The 16,231-nt window shown below is 41.1% G+C and overlaps 1 protein-coding gene across 7 annotated transcripts in view; it reads left to right on the top strand.

Moving 5' to 3' along the window:
• Nucleotides 1–16,231, top strand: part of MICAL2 (microtubule associated monooxygenase, calponin and LIM domain containing 2) — a 156,969-nt gene that overhangs the window by 93,808 nt on the left and 46,930 nt on the right. For 4 of the 7 annotated variants that reach the window (XR_006414261.1, XR_006414262.1, XM_044425591.1 and 1 more), the window contains one exon: nucleotides 1,692–1,909. The exons of the other annotated variants lie outside the window; for them this stretch is intronic. The gene's annotated coding sequence lies outside the window, so the exon portion shown is untranslated. Of the gene's footprint in view, nucleotides 1–1,691; nucleotides 1,910–16,231 lie in introns of those variants that run through there. 7 annotated transcript variants of the gene reach the window in all.

A 16,231-nucleotide genomic window follows, 5' to 3' on the forward strand; every position in this document is an offset into this window, starting at 1 on the left:
TGACATGAAGCAAAGGCATCAGTGTTGCCAGGAGACATCCAAATGTAGGAGTGAGGGCATTCAGTGATAGCTTTAAATCTAATCCTATAAAATTGCTGCATGAGTTCAAACAAATGAAACATAACATGTCTTCTAGGGAAGCACCAATGTATCTCCAGAGGATATAATTTTGGAAGGGTAGCTATGTGAACCTGTTGCAGCGCACAAAAGCAAAGTATATTGTTGCCTTGTAAAGGCAAACAGAAACTTAGAAAAATGTTTCTTCTATTCTCTAAATGGCATTCATCATGGCCAGAACTCTTCCTCTGTCCTCAACATTTTTGTTGCACTGACAATTGACAAGCTGTTTGGGGTTTTCCCTACATGTTTGAGGTTCTTCAAATGCCCTGTAGCTGAAAAACCTGTGAAGTATAACAGGTGATGCTGAACTGCATTGTGCTCCATCACTGGTGTATTGGAATTGACCCTGACTGGGCAATATCTTGTGGCAGCTCTGGTGATGAGAAATGCCCTTACCACTCTGTTTTCGAAAGTTATGAAAGGTCAAGCATTTAGTCAATCTAGCAGATAAGAATTAGTCCTGTCTTCCATATGTTTTTGATGAATTTCATTCAGTGCAATAGAGAATAAATTGCTTTTGAAAAAAAATGTTCACAGGAGAAGAAAATTGTGGCAAAATTTCCACCGAAGGAATCAAAGTTCTTGTGCTTTCCTTGATTATGAAGTGGCCAAGGAGTGTGTATGTGCACCTTGTTTTTCATGGTACAGTCAGCTCCTCAGCAGCTGATAACTTTTCTTAGCTTTCAACATTTCAGTTAAAGCCCAGGGAAAGATGGTGGCTTAACAGTTCTCCAACGGGAACTGGAGGCAAGTGAGCCAGCTACAGAATGATGGAAATGTGTTCAGTTTTCATTCTATTACACATCACCCCTGGCCACCTCATATTTAGGTAAGTTCAAAAGCAACCCCAAAAGAAAATTTAAAGTGACCTGAGAATAAAGGGCAGGGGTAATTGAAGCTTTTTTCCTTTGAGAAGAAAACCTTAGAAAAATTAGACAATATTTTTTTACCTGACACTTAGTTGATCACTGCAACATCAGCTGTCATGTAGCCAGCCCATTTAAAAGAAAAAAGAAGCACAAGGTTTCTGGCAGGAGTGCTCTGATACACCACTATTTTTGTCTTAAAAGAATGTGTTCCACTCTCTCCTTTGCTGAAATACACAGTTCTTGGGAGGTTTTCTTAGAAAAACCATGCTTTTTCCAGGCTAGAAAAACTTTTCCTTGCATGGCGATAATCACTGCAAGAATAGAGCTAGGTCTAAAGTTGGACTAAGGGGAAAACTTTGCTATTAAGAGAGAGAAAAAGAAAGAGAGAGACTTGTTCTTTGCCAGTCTCCAAAAACCACTTGCAACAGCATAAGGCTCTGTATGTTGTGATCACTGCACATTTAATTTAAACAAACAAAATGCAGCTGTGCTCCAGTGCATGCTAAAACTTCTTTCTTTACCCCTTTCATTACCCAAGTGTTTGGAAGTGTTAAGAAAGGGTTGTAGGCATTTACTAACAACCGTGGTTCTTGTTTGCTGTGATTTTCTCAAACTTGTTGCATGCTTCCGCAAGATGGGGCTTCTGAAGGAAAGTTCTTTGTCTCTCTCTCAATTGCTATACTTTATTCATTTCTGTTGCAGATTCTTCATCTCTTAAGCAATGCCAATGAGGATTCTGTCCTTCTGCTAATCATTTCATTTTTGCCTCTGGAATTTAATTGAGCATTTTTTATTAGGTTGTTTTTTAAAAAAAGAAAAATGTACTCACAACTATCACATGGAAAGTTGTATTTTGCACACAGTGGTTGTTTAACTTTTTAGTTTGGCTGTAAACAAATAAATGTAGTTCTGTATAAACATGATTGTATCCTCTCTTCCTTTTAAACTATATTCTGGAGAGAAACAATGTGTCAGGCTTCAAGGCTGGTCAGGTTCTTATGCAATGCTAATTATGCTCAATTTGTATTTCTGTATTCTGTAGCTCAAAGGCAGTTAAAATGTTGCTGAACAGCAACATTTTAGAACATTGCTCACAAACCATTCATGTGGTGCTTTCTGTCTCTGAAACCTTGATTAAACATCAAATTCATTCTGATGGATCATCACTTTGCTTTCTGCAGTTTGTCATCTGGATCTTGGGATGTCATGGGTCTGATTAACGTCTCTGTCGCTGCACTTTTAATAACTATGCCCTTCTTTCTTGGCTCTGGGTAAAATTATTTTTGAAATGGGTGCCATTTTAATCTGTTCAGGAATGAGTGTCATCATCTTTGTTCAAAGCCCAGTGCAGACAACTTGATTGTACTTTAACTGGTTGCTGTGGGTGCTTTACGAGGAGGAGGAATGGTGTCCTGCGCAGGAGAAGGAAATTTGTCTGCCAGGGGAGGAGGAGGGGACACAGAGTGGTGCAGCTCATGCGTGAGGGTTGGAAGCAGGAAGTAAGCAAACCTTCTGGGGCCCACAGGCACATCTGGCGATTTAAGAAACTGTCCTGGGCACCATTAGTCAAGGGCTGCTGTCAACGATGAGACTCGTAAGAAAGGACAACTCATCTGCTCAAAAGGCTGAATACCAGGCAGAAGTCTGAGCCCAGCATGCTAAGGAATTTCTTTGAACCCAGAGTTTTCAACACCAACAGAAAACCTACTTGACAAGAAGGCACACTCCATTTCTCTCTCACCTTTTCCTCTGCCATCCTCTCCCCTTTTCTCTCACTCTCTGGATCACCCTCCATCTCACATGGCAGCTCACCCACAGACGTGTGTGTTCCCCCTCTCTCTCATCACGCTCCCTCCTTTCTCCTTACCACATGCACATTCGTCTTTTCCCTTCCAAAATCTTTCCATCTCCCTTTCGCTTACTCATGCAGCCCCAAGCCACCTGACAGCCAAGCAGACAAGCCTTACCCAGCCTCCTGGCCCTTGCGGGCTTCCTGTTCTTTCTCTTCAACCCAGCTCCCTTCTGCTCCTGTTCTCCTTTTTAGTCCCCAGCACCACAACTAACTAAAAGAAATTAGAACTGGCCCCCATTTCCCCTTTTTTCTTAGAGGTTTAGAAGCACTGCAGTTGGAAGCAAAAGTCTGCCCTTCCTTTCCTAAGGATGTCTCTCTGCCTGCCCCCACAGGCGGCGCAGAGGGACTGAGATGGCAGCAGCTGCACTATCTTTGTGCCTTTTTTAAAGGCTTCAGTTTTTTAAAAATTCATCCTTTTTCCAGGACCTCCCAGTTGCTTCTAATCTTCCATTTCCCTAACAACCACAGTTGACAGATAATCATGCTTCGATATACCCACACCTGACCCACATACTGGAATAGGCTGTGATGTAATTCAACATCTGCATGACTTTATCAAAGCATAATTTGCAAGTCATGTCCCTTAGGCAGTGTTTTTTCCCTATAACTAGACCACACTGTAGAGAAAAAGATCATTCTTGTGTACATTGGATTTCTTTCCGGAACCTTTCTCTCCTCTTCTCTTTGTCTGCAAAATAGTCATTCAATCTCCACCCCAAACCTTTGCTTGCATAAACATACTAGAATGGCTTTTTTCATTCCCCTTGGATAATTGGAAATGAACTTACAGTTCAAGATTAAGCTGCTCTGCTTTTGGCAGCCTTATGTCCATGACACCATGACATATTTTCAATTTTTTGTTTATCGATACATTTTTGTTCTGTCATCTGGCACCAAAGAGCCATCAAGGTGGTTTTAATAGTTCACAAGTAACAATAAAAGCATGAGTATTAAAAATACCAGTTTTTCAACACAGAATAATAAACGACTAGCTATGCATGTCTTGACACTGAAGTTATTCTAATACTTCCTCATACATGATTTTTTCAGACTTTGGTATTTATTATTTTAAAATGTGTAGCGTTACTATTTTCCTACTTGAAAAGTCAATTTTGGAGCAGTGCTTTTAACATCCAAGCTCATTCCAGTTGCAGCTCATATTTTATCTTTTTCTTAGTACATGATTTGTCAATTTTTAAATTTCCCATAACAAATAGCATAAAATCACTTTTAATTATACATATTTTGCCTTTATTCTAGTTCTCCAAAAATTCAGGTGCATCTTATTGTGAATGTATTTGCTATCTCTGAAAGTGCTAACCTTGGGGATGAATGGAAGACTTTGTCAGATAAGATGTTTGATTTGAAGACTATCAAGTACACATCAAGTTGTTGTGTCATATACCATATTTTAACATATAATGGACTTTAAGGTATATGGCATGGTCATAGCTCAACTTTATGAAATGGATTGCTGTTATTCTTATTGGTCCCAAAGAAAACAGAAGCTAAAAGACTCAAAGATTATGCATTGGTTCATTTACAAAAGTGTGATGTAAGTTGACTTGTAGGATATTCTCCAAGACCCAAGCCCAACACCTGCTTTTGGATTGGAATGGTCTAAGAATGCTCAAGATATTTTAAGAGAATGGTGATAACCATTCTCTTAAAGCAATAAAATTAGCTTTATTTTTTGTCTGGGGTATAAATGGCTGTATAAGAAACCTCTTTAAAGTGTGCATGTGCATGACTTATATTTCTTCTCATGTTGTGCAGGCTAATAGAGATTGGAAGGGCAAACAATCCTTTTCTTGGCACTACTGCTCTGATCAAATATTGTTCCCCCTGCTGTAGTTGATTAAAAAACATGGTGGATCTCAGATCTCCCATGAAACTCTGCTCATTTCTAAAGGACAAGAGCCAGGTCAAGATCTCCAGGGACATGTACTTTTGCAATTGCGGGGGAATACCTTACTCCAGGCCTCAGCTGGACTTTGAGGTTCATCTGCCCTGTGATTTGAGCACTGAGGGAAAGCATCTTCCCTTTGCATATTGTGTGTTTCTTGCATGGAAAACCAATGTTCAAGAAGCAAATATTTTCCACAGGAAATGATCTGCAAGACCATTGGGGTGGGGGGGGGGAGAGACACGAATCTACCTCCATGGAGAAATACACAGCAGTTGAATCAGCAGTTAAAAGATTACAATGAAGAGATCTTCAGTTCTGGCTCACATAAATTGCCTCCTTTGACATAACACAAGAGAAGCTTATAGTCAGCTTATTCCGTATCTCCTGCAAAACGCTGCACTGGCATCTCTAATATTTCATGGCATGCAGGGCTGACGGAGACACTGGATAGTTCATGTGAAAAACTGGCTTCTTGAAGGCCCACCTGTATTGTATACCTTGTTTGCTTGAGGGATTTCTGTGAACACCCTAGTTACAGCATCCTGGTGTGTAGCCCTGGTGCATGTTTGCTGTCAATGAAGATCTTGCTGTACGACTGTCGTTTGGCTGAACTGACATTTCTTAGTCCAGTCGTGATTGATTGCTCTTCATTTACTTCTTATTAGGCACTGGAAGTAATGGCCTTGGACACTGCAGTTCCACAGTTGCCAGTTTGCAACTACGGCTACTAATGTACCAGACTAACACAAATGCCTCTAATGTGCCTGGGTAATGGCTTATCTTTAGCTGGGAGAGGTACATTCAATATGTGATTCCTGTCCTCTAGTTTCTAATAACAATTTAACAAATTGCTGCTGTTCCTGACCCATTTAAACATTATGCTTGAATAGTGGTTCTGCTTTTAAAAGAAGCTGCAAGTGTATCTGACTATTGATTATATACAGGGAAAATGCCGTGGAAAGGGAAGCAAATTTGAACCTTCCCATTACAGTCCTCTGCATCGCAAAAAGCTTTTCCTGAGGGCTGGAGGCTCTCCATAGGTGTGGGGTGAGAGGCTTGTGCTGGTAGAGAATAATCAAAAGTCAGGTAGATGCATCTTCTACATCCACAGAACTAGTGTCTGTTTCCCCACTGCCACCTTCCATATCCCAGACCTTTACTAAGGGTTCCCCCAACCTGCAGAGCTGCAGCGGGAGAGGATGGGGATTCCCTTTTACAAGAGCACTTTCCTTTAATGTTAGCACTGGATTAAACACTTTTGTTTCTGGCTAAAGGTCTGAGATTTCCCTGCGCTAAGTAGGCAATTTCATAATAAGAGTAGCATTATAGTTGTGTGCATGCAGATGCATAGTGATTTGAACTATATTGGATGCATCAGAGGTTTTCTTTATTTGAAATTGAGGACTCAAATTTTAAGCATTATGTTGCCTTTTTTCCAAATGATTCACTAGTTTTGTTCGCATGCATTTTGTATTTATCAGAATTAAGAGCATGTGACTTTTTGAAATGAAGAATTACTTACACTCTACTTAGTTGGCTCTAAGGAGCTAGTTTGTGGTGTGTGTGTGTGTGTGTGTGTGTTCTACGAAAATGTGGGTTTTTAGGAAAAACACTAAATTTCATGCAATACAGATTTCATAGTGAATTGTTCTGAAACTGTTGAATTATATATAGTCTTATGTGGGTATGCTCAAAGCTACCCCTGTCCTCCAAGGAAAGACACAGTCACTGAATTATTTTCTTGAGAAATCCAGTTTAAAAAATCTAGTTGTAGCAGTCTGAAATAAAACAACCTCCATGCAAAATAGAATGAAGATCCCTCTAGAGATGAGAGAGCCAAGTACAAGGCCCAAGACCTGGCTGTGGGCCATAAAGCAATTCTATCTGCCTCCCAAGGGTGGGACCAAATATTAAATGTTGTTTTCAGCTTGTAAAGCATGAAGTCCCTCCTTCAAGCCATAGCTCTTGCAGGTGTTATGAGGAATACACAGCTACATGGCCATCTATAACTGTGAAGCCTTTACTGCTAGTACAATCTTTATTTTGGAACTAACCCTTCTTAGCCTCCGAGGACTGTGGGAAGAGCAGATTTTGCCATATGTGTAAGACTTAAAGAAAAATTGCACCATTTCGTATTTTGGAGATTACTTGACACCAAGGTTCAGTGGATTATGAAGAGACTATGGCATTGTTAAATGGAATTGCTTGAGAGATATTATTATCTCCTGCTCCCAGTATAATGTAGAGTTAAGTATGTGACCTGCTGAGTAGACCCTCAGTTTGCAAATGGTGCTGGACCAGGTCAAGTCACGCTTTGAGCTCCTGGCACATTTGAACAGGCTAGTCTTTGAAGGAACTAATGTGGTGGTGGTGGTGGCGGCGGCGGCGGCAGTGGGGATCTCAGGTAGCTTCTTATTGCTAATTCTCCACCTACTCACCTGTATATGTACCTCTACAGTTAGACTACCCAGGTCTGTCTTCTGAACTGAAGGAAGCTACACAGGCACTTCGCTCACATTTTAATTAGCTGGCAGCACTTTACGGACAACAGAATGTGGTGCTGACAAGGCCCCTCCCAAGTGATTGTTAGAAAACTGAGAAAAAAGCAACTGATGGAGCGCAGAGAGGAAAGTAAGCAAGCCCTCCCTTGTGCTTGTGTGTGTTTGTGTGTATGCACCTGCCTGTTTCTCTCCCAAGTGCTCCAGTCTCTGGACATGACAGCATAGCACCCAGTTCCCAGAAGCCAGATGGATTTGCAGTCAGATCTTCCTGCAAGACTGGCTGTGGGATAATATCCACCACTTCACCCGAGGTGGTAGGCTGGCTTGGAGGGGCAAGGCCAGGGAGGTCCCATGGCACACTCGACTGTGCCTCCCACCAACTGGGGACAGCGGGTGAGTCCAGGAGCAGCAGCCAGGAGGCTCCCATTGCTGCCTCCAAAGGAATAGCCTCACTGCCTTACAGCAGGGCTTGGCCTGTAAAAGAAGCTTCAGGGGATTCTGCCAGTACAGCACTTTGGGTTTTGTTTGTTTGCTTGCTTAAAATACTTTATAGCCCATCTTTCAGGGCAGGAGCTGGCCCAGTAAATGTGTATCACAACTTTCCTAATTCAAAAACCTCAGGGTGATAAGAAAAGCAGCCAGAAGTTCTCCAGAAATAACAAACACCAGCATAAGAGAGACCCTACATAATTACAGCGTAGCCTGGTGTGATGAAAACTTAATCAGGGAAAGGCCAGGATAATAAAATCTCCTTAAAAGTTTGCAGTGATGGGGCTCATCTCTCTCCTCCTCATACCCAGCCACCTTATATAAGGATTCAGCAGCAGCCTTGACTCTGTTTCCATCGCAACTAGTTTAGCTTGAACAAAATTTAATTGTGTGTGTGAATATGGACTTCTTTCTAGATTGTTGATAGTTGCTGACAGCCTGATGTCACAAAAGTGCTTTAAAACTCCTTCTTGGAAGTCCCTGTTTAGTGTGTCAGAGAAGAAGTTTGGAGGCATCTTGAGACAATTCACTGGGGCCAGCATGACATGGTTCACCTTTCAAGTTCAGTTTGTCTCCTTCCTGATTTGACACAATCAAGAATACTGGAAGTAAAACCAGGCAGGACTCCGACTGGGGCTTGCTATGATGATTCCACACCCTTGTCTGATCTTAAAAGGACAGCTGTACCAAAATCTTGTGGAGCCAATCTTTCCAATTAACTTATATGGGAATATACTCGTCTATTACTCATCTTTGTGTAATGCAATGAGTTCTCTTCCCAGACAAATATTACAGTCCCAGCTATGTACAGACGTTTTTGGTCTATCACTTAATAGCCACTGTAAGCGTTCCAAAATGGTGAGTATCAGGGGAAACGCAATATGACAAATGAATTAGTAAGCCAAATACTGGTCCTATGTTGAATGTATATTGGCAAATAGATGGAAATCTTAAAGCTGGTATAAGCAGCTCTATCAATACAGATGTGGAGCTTGCAAGATGGTACACAGCCATGAAATGGTTTTGATCCTCAGTGAAGGGAAATTGCTTCGGGACTCTTGTCAGGGGAGGAGCAATGCTTCCCCTGCCAGAGCACCACAAGGATTGACAGCAGGTGAAGGCCAAAACAGGCAAGACCTTAAATGTGTGTGTGGCACAGAGTTCCCCAACTTTTTTTGTTTCTTTACCATGCGGGCATTTGGGAATTTGGGAGACTACTGTGAGTACTATCACAAAGTGCCTAATCAGTGGGTTGCTGTTTTGGCATGTCTTCATCAAAAATGTTTGTTGCGTATCTATTGGGCATCGCTCTTTCATAGTCTAATTCGGCTAATTGATGGCATTGCAATTCGGCAGATGCTTCCTTTAAACATACGTTTTGGCAGTGTCCATTAGTTGCTTCTTTTCAGGAAGATGACATTACACAGATAATTTTTTGTACTGGAACAATCTTTAATATTCATTGATGTTTACTCTTGTAAATTATTTAGCAGCTTCACGGAAATTAACCATTGGAAGAGGGATTGGATTATCTGCACCTTATTGACAGCTAAATGACAGCTATTACTTACCTCTAATCAGTGCCTTTTTTGTCATAGAACGCACCGGAACGGAGTTCTGACACCGTTTTTCGACAGATTTTTCCAAGTTTTAAAAGTAACTTTTGAAAATTTGATGTTTGGTCCATGTGGATTTGAATCGCCCTGTCGAGTGTAGCAGGTCGGCGGCAAAATCATTAAAACGGTGCATGCAGGCTGTTTGTGTGTCGAATCCGATGCATCTGTACTTCGTCCGCACTGGTTGTGATGCTGCTGCTCGGCTTGTGATTGGTCGTGTGGTCGCGCACTGAGTGCTTACTGTGGGCGGCGACCGTTATGTTTCGTTACACAACTGACGTGTGTGGGTGTGTGTACAGTAATTGACTATGTGCGAAAGGTAAATAATTTCATGAGTTCCGGCACCTTTTTTCTTACAAAAAAAGCACTGCCTCTAATAAAGCAATAGATTTAGGCCCTTACAACACTTTCAGTATTTAAAGAGGTGGCTATGTAGAATTGTATGTGTTTCATACAAATACGTATATGTATATTTACAATAAAGCTTTGGAACATGTTTGCAGGCACCATGTTGGGGACCCCAGAGAGATACCTGTTCCCTTTCATTTTTACTGAGGAGCAGGCATGGAGGGCAATGCAGCACAGGCCCCACAGGCCTTCTTTAAAGTCCCTGCCTGACTTTATAATGAGGCTTTTAGGCTGCTCTATTTGTGATAAAGAGATAACATGCTTCTAGATTTTACTATTATTTGGAATAGACTAGCCCAAATTCGAAAGTTCAGATAGGGTATGAAGAAAATAATCACACACAGGCTGTACTTAACTCTTCTTTGCTGGCATTCCAACTCCATGCTAGCATGGTAACTACTTTTTCCTTCTTTTTCTTTTCTTTTTGCATGATTATTTGCATTTCTAATTTAAAGGGAAACATAGATTTCACCTGGCTGAAGATCATATTCTCTCTCTCTTTCCTTCTCTCTCTCACATACACGCTCATCCACTTGAGACACAGCTCTGGATGTTTCCATGATGAGCCTTCAAGATTTATAACTACACCACTGCTTGTCCTTCTATGTAACAGAACGTGCTTTAATATCCTAACTTTGAACACAAAATTTAATACACTGTGTGACTGGAAAGGATTATTGACTAAAAGCAGTGATGCCCCTTATTTATGCATATGTACAATAGCTCAGTTACCCTGTAACCAAAATTCATTTTAATACCAATTCCATTTGGCGGAGTAATACAAGCTATGACTACAGCAAATGGTCTTGTATCTCTGGATTTTTTTTAGTTCCAATTGGCTGTTAAGCATGGATATTCTTGGAATATGCCATCTGGTAAATGCCCTGACCACGATTAAATGACAGCTTTGGCTTGCAAAGTTCCACTCGAGGATTAACGCCTTCAAACTTCACAACATGCCTACACCCTCTAGGGTAAATTAAGCATCATTTCTGGCAAGGGATACAAGCTCCTGTCCATCTTGTGGTCTTTTTGAGATCCTTCACCTGATGAACCAGAAAATGAAAGGGAAACCATGATTTTTCCTTTGTGCACTGGATATTTTCCAAAGCAATTAGAAATTTTAGAAACAATGCAGCCAATATATTGGTCTATGAATGCCAATTTATACTAGCAAATAAATGTAAATCCTCTTGTCCCAAAGAGCTGGAAATTTCAAAGAACTTTTTTTTAACCTAAGCAATAATCAAGTGTTATTTTTTACCCTTCTCTCTTCTTGAATGCAAGGAGCAAAGGTTGTACAAGGTGAGAAATTTGGATCTTCAATTTCTTTATTTTAAAAATATCTATCGCACCTGTAACCTGCCTGTTGAGAGCAACGTACGCAGGGAAAATCCATGGAGTATAATCAGTGCTATTTTTCTAAGAAAAAAGGTGCCGGAACTCATGAAATTATTTACCTTTCGCACATAGTCAATTACTGTACACACTCCCACACATGTCAGTTGTGTAATGAAACATAATGGTTGCTGCCCACAGTAAGTACTCAGCGGGCGACCACACAACCAATCACAAGCCGAGCAGCACCATCACAACCAGCGCGGACGAAGTATGGATGCATCAGCTTTGACACACAAGCAGCCCGCATGCACTGTTTTAATGATTTTGCCGCCGACCTGCTACACTCGACAGGGCGATTCAAATCCATATGGACCAAACATCAAATTTTCAAAAGTTAGTCTTAAAACTTGGAAAAATCTGTCGAAAAAAGGTGCCGGAACTCCATTCCGGTGCGTTCTATGACAAAAAAAGCACTGAGTATAATACTTTCATTAAGCCACCTAAAAACTTACACTTTTATGATCTCCAGATCTGTACAAAAGCAGATTCACAGGGCAGTGGAAAGAGGAAAGTGGTGGAAAAGCAGGCCAGATGTTGTAAGCAGGATGTCTGCATGGCCAGAAGTCCTGTTCAGGTGTTCTAATTCTTTGTCGAGTAAACACGGAGAGGAGACAGCAGGCTAGTCCCACCCCTTCTCTCATCACATCTGTCACCCTCTATGTGTGGTGGGTGAGTTTCTGCAGAAGTGAGCCTGCGTCTCCACATGATTTTAGAATGCTGGAAATGTGTGGAGAGTTCCCGTGGATTCAGGGGAGGAGGCTGTCCTCTTCAGAAGTGACCCCCACAAGAACGGGACAATGGAAATGTGCCAAGACTGGGCTGGGCTAGCATGCTTCCACTCACCCAGCATTTACTCTACACCAGAAGGGAGCAACTTGTAGGCCCAAACATCTGAGGGGCAACAACTATCAGCCCTAGCCAACACAGCCAGTGGTGAGGGATCACGGGGCTTATACACCACAACATCTGGAGGACCACCGGTTGCCCACACCTGCCGCAGAATAACAATGCCAGAAGAGGGCTAGAATCTGAGGGTGATAATGAAGGAAGCACCCACGGTGAGATTCGCGAAGTAGCAAGCCATTTTGTAGCATGCTCAGATAAGCTCCTATCGCACTTTACAGAGGACAGGCCTCTCTGAGAAGGCTCCCTCTATTTGTAAGGCTGTCCAGTCCAAGTCTGATTTAAAGATTTAAAAACCTAAGAAAATAAAATCGGGGTCTTAGTGGGTCACAGTCTTCCTCACTGTAGTGAGAAATACTGTATTCCAATTGAAATTAAAGTATGTTTTAAGTGTGCCTCTATAGAGGAGATGCATGTGTGCACACACGCACGCATGCACAGACAAATTTTAGGCCAGTTTATATCCACTTTTGCTTTTTGGTGATGCGTTACTTTAGGGTCCTGCTCTGTAGGTGGGCACCTTCCTCTCAGCTATGTGTTTTTAGTATGAAATAGGAAATATAGGTAGTAGTGGGAGATGGGTGGAATAGAAGATTGTCTGCCAGAGGTATTCCTTCTTACATGTGAGAAGAGTCACATTTTGAGCTGGCCCTTGGTGTGTGGTCAAGTGAGGGGAGCCTTTGGGATGCTGTATTACAGTCTCTAGGAGCTGATTGAATATATTTCTGGACTATTTGTGCAGAAAATAAAAACATCCCTGGAGCTATTTAGAAAAAAATCCCCTTGGATTCAGAAAAATATTTTCTTTCAACATGTGGACCTAAAAGGAATGGCTATTGTCCAGATTAATAACTAATTTGATTTATTTTTGTTGCTGTGAAAATGTAGATAAGGGTTTAATACACCATTCAAAATCTTTGTTGTATCCAATCTTTTGTTTGAGTTGGCCAACCTGCGGTGTTTACAGGCACCCAGCAACGGCTTGTCACTGTGCACTTAAAATGGTTCCTGCCCTTCAGTTCCATGAAAACTGAATGTTTCCCTTGACTGCTATCTTGCTCAGATATCTAGCAAGATTATCCTGACTCTCTTGGAGCAATTTTAATGGAGCAGGTTGAGCTAAACTTTGTGAAAACAAGAAACAGGGAAATAAATCCAGTCCCTCTTCAGATCTTCAGGCCATGTATAGGCCTGTAACTTATTTCTGCAAGCACAGTTTGAATGGCAGCTGACAATAAAGCCTACTCATTAATTATATTAGTTAAAATCATGCTTTTCCTTCTACTGTGTTGCCACTCTCATCTGGACTATTTTTTGTCTTTCTTTTGACTTTCTTCCATCATGCTTCTATGAAATATATTTCAATAAAAAGCAATATATTTCGTAAGGTAAGGTTCTCCAGTGAGACAACCAGAATGTTTTTATTCTGTTTGGAATACAGGTTTCTATTTTTTATTATACCTTCATGGAGCTGTATGCAGTGCATACAACTTTCTACCAATTATAACCTAGGCTTCAACAAAGGAGACCAAACAACCAAGTAAGTCCCCATTTGAAGTTGGTAACTACATGGCACCTGTTCAAATATTGAAAGTGTTGTAAAGTCCTCAATCCATTGCATTGTACGAGGCGGGTGTTTACCTCTCCAAGTTTGTAATTCAGGCTCTTAGCTGTTAAAAGGGCACAGAGAATCCATTTCCCCTTCCATTTGTCCATTTCCTTGAAGCAGGTAAATAATTTTAGCTAATTTTAGTAAATAACCAGTGAATATTACAAACTGTTTCATTATAAAATTTATCTATGTTATAACCTCCTCCCCAAAAGAAGCTACTTCTGGGCATAGGATAACCCTAAGTCAGAGATGATGTGACGACCCATAACAGACACAACAAAATTTGTAGACACAATAGGCAGATATCAAAGTGGTAATCCACTTGATTAGGCATTTTGTGGTGGTACCTAAAATTTCTCAAAATTCTCAAATTTTTCTCAAAATTCTCACAGTCATTTCTCAAATTCTCAAATGTGCCCATAGATCCAAAAAGGTTGGATGCCGCTGCCATAAATGGTGTGATTTGTGGAGTGGGGGATTTTGCACTGTTCTCTTGATGCAGCCAAGAGAATGGTCACTCCATTCTTTTAGCATTTTTGTAACATAACGTACATTCTCCTCTTTGTAGTGAGTGTGTCCTTGCATACTTAAGAAAGTTGTGTGCTGCAGTGTTTGATTTGTTTAGGGGCTGAGCCCTGGAATCTGTTTTCCATGTATGGGCTAAATTTGGGAAGAAAGTCAGTCAGGGAAGCAGTTCCACTGGAATCATGTCTGCCATGGTCCATTTCCACTCAATTAAAACTTAAGAGTGGTTTCCACTGGCAGTTGTCTACCACTCCATCATCCTCTGAACTGTGACAACTCCCCTGAAATTGGCTCCTCCCCTGAAAAGAGGTGGTTGCCAAAGTGTGAAGAAAGGGGCATGGTATTTCATCCCTGCATGTTTCATTCATTGTAATTATGATTTGCTGAAATGTGATCTCTTCTTTTTATGCTTGCATCGCAGATACACAAAACTAAGTTCCGGCAAAGTACTACATTACTTTTAGCTCTCCTTTTGATGGGAATAGTTGGTATTGTATACGTTTCAGCCTACCCCACTTAAGCTAATTCTGTATAAGTGATTTTCCCCCTCCTGTGATTCATTATTGGTGGATGTGCTCACATTCCATTTAAGGAAGCAAGCAAAGTTTGTGTAGTAGCAACTGAAAAAACAGTGGAGCCTCCAAACAGCAGATGGGTGGACACTGTAGAAGTAAATGGATTTGGTGCTTCAACCACTCAAGGGTACCATAATTTATTTTTTGTAAACTGTCCAGAGACTTTTTAGTACTGAACAGCATATAAAAACTTTAAATAAATAAATAAATAAATAAATAAAATAATTATTCTAAGCATTCGAGTTAAATTATATGCACAATGGATTTTAGCAGAAGCAGTGCTAGGTATGCCTCAGGCCCATGGGAAAAAATAGTACATTTACATATGCTAACTTACATAAGGTCTTCAGGTTGAGTGCTGCTTTGAACCTGAAGGAAGTTCCTTTTGTAAAAGGAGGAAGGCATTTGAATTCAGGAAGAAACAAAGCAAAGCTTCAAGCAGGAAGATTCAAGTGTGGGGTGAGTAGCAGAGGGAAAGCACATGTGGGCAAAGGACAGCTAATCCAGCCGGATCAGGTGCAACAGAACCATCAGGGCCCTGCACCTTTATTTCAACAAGTGCCCATGATATCAGGATGGTAGGGCAGAGATTTGGGACTCCAGCTGCTCTCCAACCCCACCTTTGGGGTCCAGTTTCCAAAGGGAGCAACGTCAGTCTCACGGCAAAAACCACAAAAGGTGCTTTCAGTCAGATGGCTACTAGCCCTACCATCAACAGATACTCTATGGCTATTCTGTCTTACCTTCCTTATTTTATTTATGGAAAGAAAAAAGGTGCTTTCTGGGGGGCCCATACAATTCCATAAATGAGGCAGGGAGATTGCAGGGTAAAAGCCACCTTAACTATAATAATTTCCACCAAGCAATAAAACTTATTCTAATGCAGCTTTTATATAGATTTATACAGCACAGTAATGATTTTAAAACGTGTGTGCATATTGCATAGTTGTTGATAGTTCCACAGGAACGTAGTCTTGGCGAATGGCACTGATTAGCTCCATGACAGAAGCAGGATGGCTTCCTTTCCCCCATCTGAATTTAATGGAGAAGGGAAGTGCCTAACAAATGACATATGCAAAGAGAAGGAAATTATTTTTCCTACAAAGGCAGAAAACTGGAAATGACTCAAGGGGAGTGATGTATGTATGGTATTGCCCTTCTTGCATCATTGTCTCTCCGCAGAATCTGAAAATACCTTGCTTTCTATCAATCAATCAATCAACTGTTTAATTTCTCCCACCTTTCTTTTCCTGTGCTGCATTTGTAGCTGCCTTCTGCTGTTTTCTCCCTATCAGGGTAAATATGTCTGGAAATTGTACTTAGAAAGGGGGTATGTGTGTTTACAGTTTACGTGCACACACACACACACATATGTATGTATGTATGTGATGGTGATTTAATTTTAAAGTCAGCCGTGTGTTTTAACAATGAGCAACCTCCCTGCATGTGTG

The sequence above is a fragment of the Varanus komodoensis genome, unplaced genomic scaffold (assembly GCF_004798865.1).
Source record: "Varanus komodoensis strain SLA01 unplaced genomic scaffold, ASM479886v1 scaffold16, whole genome shotgun sequence".
NCBI lineage: Eukaryota > Metazoa > Chordata > Lepidosauria > Squamata > Varanidae > Varanus > Varanus komodoensis.